Genomic DNA, 11,482 nt, shown 5'->3' with positions numbered 1-11,482 from the left:
TTGTAAAATTCTTCTGGAATGGGATCTGTGGGCTTTAAATCTGGAAAGAGATTATTTATTCTGTTTAACATTTTACTTAATTTTCTAAATTAATTAACGTGCAAGAATAAGGTATGGCTTTATTTTCGTTATAGGTTTCGCAATCCCATGCGTATAAACAATCATCGGGAATGGTTGGAAAAACGTTTAGTTTTAGAGGTGAAACTTGCGTTACCGCATTATCATCTCCATACATTTTCATCGTAATTATCTTCTATTTCTTTAATGCCTAAGGTTTTGTTATTTCTTCTTATCAAACAGAAATGTTCTTTGTGTAAATAAAATACCCAATCTAATTCTTCGGATACTTTCTTTGGTTGAAAATGTCTATGTTTGGGCATATAAATTTGAAAATAAGTATTAAATTATTGAATTCGCAGATTCTAGCAGATGTCATAACTCCTTTTCTGTTTGATTTTGAAAAACTGTTGATGAAATCTTGCAAATCTCTCGCGTAGTCTTCGTTTAAAACACGATTAACGCACTTTACAAAGCAGTATCCATCGCTCGGTATATAACAATTTATACCGCTATATTCATTAATTTTTTTGAGTAGGGTAACACCACTACCATTTTTTGTTTTTTTTATTTCTTTGAAATTGTTTTTACGAAAAATTATAATTCCTGTGAAATACCAATCAGAAGCATCCGATTTGATATCCACTGTTGCGAAGAAATTGCGAAAAGTTTTGGCATTAAAACCTACAAATTGCATGCCTTGTTTATATCCTCCATCTTGAGTTATCTCTCCATTTATTTCAATTTGACCTTTAAATGTTATAAATTCATCAGAGATAAGGTTAATAACATCGGAAAAAAGTTTATTTGATATGAATTTTTCATCGTCTAAAATTTCAATTTTATTCATATCTTTAAAGCAACTATCTAGGAATTTTTAACTTTTATTGATGATATTTCTACATTAAATTTATCTAAAATTTCATTGAATTTTTCTAATTCTTCAACTGTTATGTTCTTGTCTTCTCTCGATCTTTCGAAAAAAATGAATAATTTATTAAGATATGTATTTAAAATTTCTGTTTTCCTTTTATAATGAGCTTTCTTTTTTTGATATAAAACCTAAAGTAATCAAACCACAAGATGAAGTTTGAACGGCAGTGAACGCGGCTAATACAGTTGGGACAATTATTGGAAGTATTAATCCACCGGTTACGGCTGTTGCCACCGTTATCCCTACTGTTAAAACTGTACTTAATGTTTTGAAAACAGAATCGATTCCACTCCATGTTTTTCTACATTTGTTAAATTGTTTTAGTTTTTCTTTTAGTTCGTTTTGTTTTTCTATCATATATTGTTGTCTACTTTCGAGTTCCATTTTTTAGGTAATTAAATTAAGTGAACTTCTGATAAAGCTGCTATGTGTTTATTAATAACAACTTGAACAGATACTAACGATATTTGTTTTTTCGAATCATTAATCTTATTCAGATGAACTGAAAATTTTGGTTTTCTAATAGAGATTGATATATTAACATATGCATCATCTCTTATTAAAAAATTTTGTTTTTGTTGACTTTTATGAATATCAATTGAGGTAAATATATCATTATCAACAAAATATAGTTTTAATAATTCAAAGTCAAACTCATAAGTGTTTGTTTCTTTTTGTGGTTCTGGATTTCCAATAATATTTATTGATGGTGGAGTTTCCGTTTCCAATATCATATCAAAATCTCTCAATATAAATTTATCTTTTTTATTATCTGGTATGGTTAACATTCTTAACCTATCTATATATTTCCACTCGTTTTAATTTCATATAAGTGATTAACCTTGGTGAAATGAAATATACTATGCATCATTCTACCAGGATGCAACGCACTGCTTCAGCGCCGTTGCAATTACAGCTCTAGTTTTTTTTTCGAATTTTACCTTCGCTTGTTTTCTAAGAAGGGAACATGCCACAGACTGTCTGTTGCTGTTTTGTAGTCAAAATAGTGGACAATTATTTGTTAAAATTGGCACCATTTTGACCAACCGGAAATGAGCCGTGGACAATGGCTCTTTTTCAATTTTTTCCATTAATCAGCTTTAATACTCGTCTGAATTTGCTCAAACTGTACTGTTTATTACCATTAAAAAAATCGACAATTTTGACTTTTGTCGCTGACTTTTTTAGCTCCAATTTTTGAGTTTTTTAACCTTTTTTCTAACTTCTGCAATTCTATTTCGATCAATCTGAAAACTTACAAGGTAATAGACACATTCATTGCGAACATAAACAAATTTTCAAAATTTTGATATCACTTCACTTCTAAAATATAAAATTCAGCTTCCGGAATTTTGAAGATATTTCAAAAATTCTTTTTGCAATATGTTACAAATAGCCATACAAAAAACTTCAAATCAAAAAATCCGACCCGGTTGTAACAGAGTAGCCGCCATATTGATATGTCAAACTTCTGTAAAATTCAAAATGGGGCTTCAGGGTATAGAGCGCTTTTCATAATTTTGGTATATCTGGATATCACAATTGATTGCGAAAAGAAATTTGGAAGCCGATTTTTTAATTTCGATTTTGCTTTTCTTTTATTTCCGGTTAAAATTTTTCGGTAATGTCCAAAATTTCAAATTCTCCTATTTCGTGACCTTGACCTTTGGTTACCTTGTGGCCTGAACAAAATTTGTTGCTCTTGATATGATATCTATCCAGTGATTTACTCATTTGTGCTGTGCAATAATTACTTCCGGTTTTATAGCGGATTGAAAATTACGATTTTTATCTTCAAAGAGCTCTGACACGTGACCTAATTTACATACACCAAAAATTCATATTGAATCTTACTAGTGTTCATCTGCCCTTTGTAATGATATATAACACTAGATATTTCAATCAAAATTGCGCTTTTTAATATTTGAAAATGTTGTACTTTCTTCTATAGTAACTGTGCGTAATTTTCAATAAATCGAAATGGGGCCTCAGGGTGTAATCCAATTTGTGTAAATTTGATATCTATGGTATCTACTATCGATTGCTAAATAATATTTGAGAACCGATTTTTGAATTTTGATTTTGCTTTTTATTTATTTCCGGTTGAAAAATATGAATACTTTAAAGGGTCGTATATCGTGAACTTGACCTTTGGTGATCATGTGACCAGCACAATTTTGATAGCTCTCGACGAGATCTTTGCAATGGTATATTAACGTTTATTATACTGTGTTTACTTCCGATTTTATCGCCATTTGAAATTGATGAATTTTATCTTCAAAAGTCGATTTTACACTTGTAAGTTTTTTTGTGGTCTAAACGATAAAGGTAGTTTGCTCCCTTCAACTGTTGTTGAATACAATGTGAGTTGAAGCGATCTGTCGAATATGCTTTGCGTTTGGGCGATTTATATCCAGTTAATTATGACAGGAAATTATGTTACTGTTACGATACTTTGCGGCACAGTTTTAAGCGTAAAATCAAAACTGTTACGCACTGCATCAGAACCTCGCGAAGCCTGTGGATCTAGTTTTTTTTTTCGAATTTTACCTTCGCTTGTTTTTTAATAAGGCAACATACCACAGACTGTCTGTTACTGTTTGCTAGTCAAAATAGTGGTCCATTATTTGTTAAATGTAAATTGGCACCATTTTGACCAACAGGAAATGAGCCGTGGACAATGGCTCTTTTTCAATTTTTTCCATTAATCAACTTTAATACTCGTTTGAATTTGCTCAAACTTTACTGTTTATTACTTCGCGCTAATGACTACAAGATAGCAATTGAAAAAATCGAAAATTTTGACTTTTTGAGTTCACATTTTTTGAGTTTTTTAACCTTTTTTCTAACTTCTGCAATTCTATTTCGATCAATCTGAAAACTTACAGAGTAATAGACACTTTCATTGCGAACATAAACAAATTTTCAAAATTTTGATATCACTTTCGGTTTTGACGCTATTCGCTCCTAAAATATAAAATTCAACTTCCGGAATTTTGAAGATATTTCAAAAATTCTTTTTGCAATATGTTACCAATAGCCATACAAAAAACTTCAAATCAAAAAATCCGACCCGGATGTAACAGAGTGGTCGCCATATTGATATGTCATATGATTTTTGAATTTCGATTTTGCTTTTCTTTTATTTCCGGTTAAAATTTTTCGGTAATGTCCAAAATTTCAAAGGCTCCTATTTCGTGACCTTGACCTTTGGTTACCTTGTGGCCTGAACAAAATTTTTTGCTCTTGATGATATCTATCCAGTGATATACTCTTTTGTGCTGTGCAATGTTTACTTCCGGTTTTATAGCGGATTGAAAATTACGATTTTTATCTTCAAAGAGCTCTGACACGTGACCTAATTTACATACACCAAAAATTCTTATTGAATTTTACTAGTGTTCATCTGCCCTTTGTAATGATATATAACACTAGATATTTCAATCAAAATTGCGCTTTTTAATATTTGAAAATTTTGTACTTTCTTCTATAGTAACTGTGCGTAATTTTCAATAAATCGAAATGGGGCCTCAGGGTGTAATCCAATTTGTGTAAATTTGATATCTATGGTATCTACTATCTACTACATCTATGGTATCTGCTAATTAATATTTGAGAACCGATTTTTGAATTTTGATTTTGCTTTTTATTTATTTCCGGTTGAAAAATATGAATACTTTAAAGGGTCGTATATCGTGACCTTGACATTTGGTGATCATGTGACCAGAACAATTTTGATAGCTCTCGACGAGATCTTTCCAATGGTATATTCACGTTTATTGTACGGTGTTTACTTCCGATTTTATCGCCATTTGAAATTGATGAATTTTATCTTGAAAAAGTCGGTTTTCCGCTTGTAAGTTTTTTGTGTGGTCTAAACGATAAAGGTAGTTTGCTCCCTTCAACTGTTGTCGAATGCAATGTGAGTTGAAGCGATCTGTCGAATATGCTTTGCGTTTGGGCGATGTATATCCATTTAATTATGATAGGAAATTATGTTACTGTTACGATACTTTGCTGCACAGTTTTAAGCGTAAAATCAAAACTGTTACGCACTGCATCAGAACCTCGCGAAGCCTGTGGATCTAGTTTTTTTTTTCGAATTCTGATCAGAGCGCCCAGCCAAAACTATACATGCCACATAAATACTGTTAACATTTCTCATGCTAATGCCGCAAGACTAAATCTGATGAATGTGTTTTCATGCATTTTTTTCCAACCGGAAATGACGTAGAACAAAATCCATTTTTTAAGTTTTTGCTAATTTTCGGCTCCAATTTTGATCGGATTTTAATCAATTTTTGTTTGTTAATAAGTTCGCGCTAACGGCTATAATTTAGCAATTAAAAAATTCTAAAATTTAAACTTTTGTTGCTGACTTTTTTAATTTCAATTTTTGAGGTTTTTCACTTTTTTCTAACTTCTACAATTTTATTTCGATCGATATGAAATCTTACAGATAGTTAGATATTTTTGATTGCAAACTAAGATTAATTTTCAGAAGTTTCGATATCACTTCCGGTTTTGGAGTTATTCGCTCGTAAAGTTGAAATTTCAACTTCCGGAATTTTGCAGATATTTGAAAAATTCTTTTTGCAATTAGTTAGAGTTGTCCCCATAAACATGTTGAAATGAATAAATTTGACCCGGAAGTATAGGGTCAGACGCCTAATAGGATACGCCTAATTTTTATAAAACTCAAAATGGGGCTTTAGGGGTACAGCCGATGTGTGTGATGATAGTGTCTATAGAATCTGCAATCGATTGCTAAGAAAATTTTGGAAGCCGATTTTTGAATTTCGGCTTTGTTTTTTTTTAATTTCCGGTTATATTTTTTCAGTAATTGTTAAAACTGTTAAGGCATATATCTAGTTACTTTGACCTTTGGTGACCTTGTGACCTGCACAAATTTTATGGCCCCTGACAAGATCTATCTAAAAATATATTTACTTTTGTCACGCGAAGTTAACTTCCGGTTCTAGAGCAATTTTTATCTTTAAAGAGCTCTGTCACGTGACCTAATTATCATACGAAAAAATTTATCTTATTTCCTTAATGTGTGTGATTTCGCCTTTCTGAAGATATATCACACTTGATATATTGATCAATAATGCGCTTTTTAGAATTTTAAAATTTTACACTAATGTCTGTAGTAACTGTGCGTAATTTGGTTTTTGCCGTATAAACTTAAACTTTTGACGTATAACAATGAATATCTCATGATCTAATAATTGTAGATGCTTGAAATTTTGAACATCATTTAACATTGTACACAAGATAGCAGATATAGCAAAATTTTGGGGGTGGGCGTGGCACATCCGGGTTAGATTTACATATATATTATCTATTTGTAATTTATCATAACTTGCAAAGTATACTTTTTTTACTAATAATATTTTGCAGGAAAATAGGTTACTAGTTTGGCCAATATCGCAGAAAGATAAATCTGTTTGGGCTTTTTACTTTTAAAAAAGGAAGAGGTTTTACAATAGACAATTTTTGACCTTCATCTTTGATGACCTTGAACTTTTCAAGGTCAAACGTCATTGATCTATAATGTCAATTCATGTTTTGATCTATGATGTCCAACACCTCTTTTCGGTTTTACAGGCAATTTTCAAAACTTGTAAGGCTCATATCTCGTGGCCTCGACACGTGGTTACTATGTCGCCTGAACAAAAGTCACAGCCCTTGACAACATCTATCACATGGTGTCTTTGATTTTATTGTACGATGTTTACATCCGTTTTTATAGCCATTTGAATATTGCAAATAGGACAATAACACAAAACCGAATGCCAGGAATTTTCTTAAATGGTTGGAACATGGATTCCTATATTTCAAAATTTCTAAATATTGAAGAGACTAATCCAATTCCACACAAAAAAATCAATTCTACAAAAGTAATTTTCAAATTTTTTAAAAAAGAAATTTAAAAATGTGTTAGAATTGTATCGTTGACCAGTGAAAAGTTTTAAAAGAAACGTAAGAGGTATATATTCTTGTAATAAACAACACAACATTAGAAGAAAAATCTGTAAAAATACTCTGGTTTCATGAAACTTTTCTAATAGATATAATGAAATATTATATGTATCATTCTACTAGGATGCAACGCACTGCTTCCGCGCCGTTGCACTTACGGCTCTAGTTTTTTTTTTGCAGTGCGTTCTTCGAACGCACTGCTTTGTTTTGCAAATGACTATTTTTTTTTTTTTTTTTTCGAATTTTACCTTCGCTTGTTTTCTAAGAAAGGAACATGCCACAGACTGTCTGTTGCTGTTTTGTAGTCAAAATATTTGACAGTTATTTGTTAAATGTAAATTGGCACAATTTTGACCAACCGGAAATGAGTAGTGGCCAATGGCTCTTTTTCGATTTTTTTTTTTTTTGATATTGCTCAAACTTTACTGTTTATTACTTCGCGCTAATGACGACAATATAGCAATTGAAAAAATCGACAATTTTGACTTTCGATATCACTTCCGGTTTTGACGATATTCACTTCTAAAATATAAAATTCAACTTCCGAAATTTTGAAGATATTTCAAATATTCTTTTTTGCGTAATGTTACAAATGGTCATACAAAAAACTTCGAATCATGATATCCGACCCGGATGTAACAGTGTAGCCGCCATATTGATATGTCAAACTTTTGTAAAATTCAAAATGGGGCCTCAGGGTATAAAGCGCTTTTCATAATTTTGATTTTTCTGGATATCACAATCGATTGCGAAAAGAAAATTGCAAGCCGATTTTTTAATTTCGATTTTGCTTTTCTTTTATTTCCGGTTAAAATTTTTCGGTCATGTCAAAAATTTTAAATGGTCCTATTTCGTGACCTTGACCTTTGGTGACCTTGTGGCTTGAAAAAAATTTGTTGCTCATGATGATATCTATCCAGTGATATTTGTGCTTTGCACTGTTAACTTCCGGTTTTATAGCCGATTGAAAATTACGATTTTTATCTTCAAAGAGCTCTGACACGTGACCTAATTTACATATACCAAAAATTCTTATTGAATTTTACTAGTGTTCATCTGCCCTTTGTAATGATATATAATACTAGATATTACAATCAAAATTGCGCTTTTTAATATTTGAAAATTTTGTACTTTCTTCTATAGTAACTGTCCGTAATTTTCAATAAATCGAAATGGGGCCTCAGGGTGTAATCCAATTTGTGTAAATTTGATATCTATGGTATCTACTATCGATTGCTAAATAATATTTGAGAACCGATTTTTGAATTTTGATTTTGCTTTTTATTTATTTCCGGTTGAAAAATATGAATACTTTAAAGGGTCGTATATCGTGACCTTGACCTTTGGTGATCGTGTGACCAGAACAATTTTGATAGCTCTCGACGAGATCTTTCCAATGGTATATTAACGTTTATTGTACGGTGTTTACTTCCGGTTTTATCGTCATTTGAAGTTGATGAATTTGATCTTGAAAAAGTCGGTTTTCCGCTTGTAAGTTTTTTTTTGTGGTCTAAACGATAAAGGTAGTTTGCTCCCTTCAACTGTTGTTGATTGCAATGTGAGTTGAAGCGATCTGTCGAATATGCTTTGCGTTTGGGCGATCTATATCCAGTTAATTATGATAGAAAATTATGTTTCTGTTACGATACTTTGCGGCACAGTTTTAGGCGTAAAATCAAAACTGTTACGCACTGCATCAGAACCTCGCATTGTTATTAAAAAGAGTGACAAAGGTTCATGTTGTGTCATTCTGAATAGGGAGGATTACGTTTCAGAAGCAGAGAATCAACTGAATAATCCTAAACATTATGCCATTTTACCGAAACCAATTTTCAAAGAAACTGCTAACATGATTAATAATATTCTTGCCGATTTAGTCAAAACTAGTTATCTCAAACAGAAACAATATGACTATCTGTCTGCCAAACCTGATTGTCGCGAAAGACATTTGTACACTTTGCCTAAAATCCAGAAGAATCCAACCAAGGAGTGGTTTATCTCGAATAAAATCCCTAAAGGCCGCCCGATTATATCTGACTGTGGTAGTGAGTCATATGCAGTGTCAGAATACATTTATCATTTCTTACTACCTCTAGCATGCCAACATCGCGCTTTTTAATATTTGAAAATGTTGTACTTTCTTCTATAGTAACTGTCCGTAATTTTCAATAAATCGAAATGGGGCCTCAGGGTGTAATCCAATTTGTGTAAATTTGATATCTATGGTATCTACTATCGATTGCTAAATAATATTTGAGAACCGATTTTTGAATTTTGATTTTGCTTTTTATTTAATTCCGGTTGAAAAATATGAATACTTTAAAGGGTCGTATATCGTGACCTTGACATTTGGTGATCATGTGACCAGAACAATTTTGATAGCTCTCGACGAGATCTTTCCAATGGTATATTAACGTTTATTGTGCGGTGTTTACTTGCGATTTTATCGCCATTTGAAATTGATGAATTTTATCTTGAAAAAGTCGGTTTTCCTCTTGTAAGTTTTTTTGTGGTCTAAACGATAAAGGTAGTTTGCTCCCTCCAACTGTTATTGAATGCAATGTGAGTTGAAGCGATCTGTCGAATATGCTTTGCGTTTGGGCGATCTATATCCAGTTAATTATTATAGGAAATTATGTTACTGTTACGATACTTTGCGGCACAGTTTTAAGCGTAAAATCAAAACTGTTACGCACTGCATCAGAACCTCGCGAAGCCTGCGAACGCACTGCATTGTTTTGCAAATGACTATTTTTTTTTTTTTTTTTTTTTGTCTACTTCTGGTCACGCTCCCCAGCCAAAACTGCACATGTCACACATTGTCTGACACTATTATTTCTTATACTTTGCGTGTCGCTACTGTTTAAATGTAAAATGACGCATTTTCTTCCAACCGGAAATAACGTATGACGTTAACCATTCATTACGTATTTCGAATTACTGCTCTAATTCTGCATCTATTTTGACCGTAACTTTTGTTATGTTCATTACTTTAAACCAATGACTAAAAGATAGCACTTTATAAAATTTCAGATTTTTGACTTTTGTCGCTGACTTTTTTTGTTTTAATTTTAGCGGTTTTTTTTCAACTTCTACAATTTTATTTCAATCGGTCTAAAAATTTAATAGTAGGTAAGCATTTTGATTCCTGACAAAAATCTATTTTCAAAATTTCGATATCACTTCCGGTTTTGACGTCATTCGCCTCTAAACTTGAAATTTCAACTTCCGAAATTTTGTAGGTATTTGAAAAATTCTTTTTGAAATTAGTTAAAATTATCCCTATAACAATTTTGGAATGAAAAAATTTGAACCGGAAGTAAAGTGTTAGACGCCATCTTGATGTGACCAATTTTTGTAAAAATCGATATTAAGCTTCAGGGGTAAATCTGATTTGTGTGATTTTGGTGTCTAAAGAATCTCAATCGATTGCTAACAAAGCTTAGGAAGCCGATTTTTGAATTTTGGATTCGTATTTTTTATATTTCCGGTTTTATGTTTTCAGTAATTGTCAAAAATATTAAGGCTCATATCTAGTGACTTTGACCTTTGGTGACCTTGTGACCTGAACAAAAGTTGTTGCCCCTGACGAGATATATCCGATGATATCCTCACTTTTGTTGTGCATCGTTAACTTCCGGTTCTACAGCCATTGGAAAATCACGATTTTTAACTTTGAAGAGCTCTGTCACGTGACCTAATTAACATACGACAAAAATTCTTATATATTCTTTGAGTGCATAAAATCTCCTTTTTGGTGATATATCACACTTGATATTTTGATCAAAATTGCGCGTTTTGTACTGACTTCTATAGTAACTGTGCGTAAAATCACGGTGTCTATAATTTACCGACAGTCACCGTTGCCCTAAAAAAAGGGTTTAACTACGAATATCTCATGATCTAATGATTGTAAAGACTTGAAATTTTGAACATTATTTAACAATGTAGACATCATCACAGACAAATTAAAATTTTTGAAGTGGGCGTGGCACATCCTGTGTGCATGTACCTTTACCTGAAATTTTTGCAATTGTCATAACTCGCAAAGTTTGTAATTGTAATTCTAAACATTTTGCATGAAAGTAGATCACTGCTTAGGACAATTTCTGATAAGATTACAGTTGTTTGCGTTCTTTACTTTAAAAAAGGGAACAGGTTTAACAATTTTAAAAATTTTTATTTTTGAACTTTAACGTAAATGACCTTGAACTTTGCATGGTCAAAGGTCATTGATCTAAGATGACCATTCTTACTTTGATTTTTGATGTGCAACATATACTTCCGGTTTTACAGACGTCCGAAAACAGCAATTTTCGAAACTTCAAAGGCTCATATTACTTTTATTTAACCTTTGTTGACCTTTTGACCTGAACAAAGGTTGTTGCCCATTACGAGATATATCCGATAATATTTTCACTTTTGTCGTGCTCCGTTAACTTCCGGTTCTACAGCCAATTGAAAATCGCGATTTTTAACTTTAAAAAAAAGGTCTATCACGTGACC

The sequence above is a fragment of the Lottia gigantea genome (genome assembly GCF_000327385.1).
Source record: "Lottia gigantea unplaced genomic scaffold LOTGIsca_13, whole genome shotgun sequence".
In the NCBI taxonomy this organism is placed as follows: domain Eukaryota; kingdom Metazoa; phylum Mollusca; class Gastropoda; family Lottiidae; genus Lottia; species Lottia gigantea.
This window is presented reverse-complemented; position numbering follows the sequence as displayed.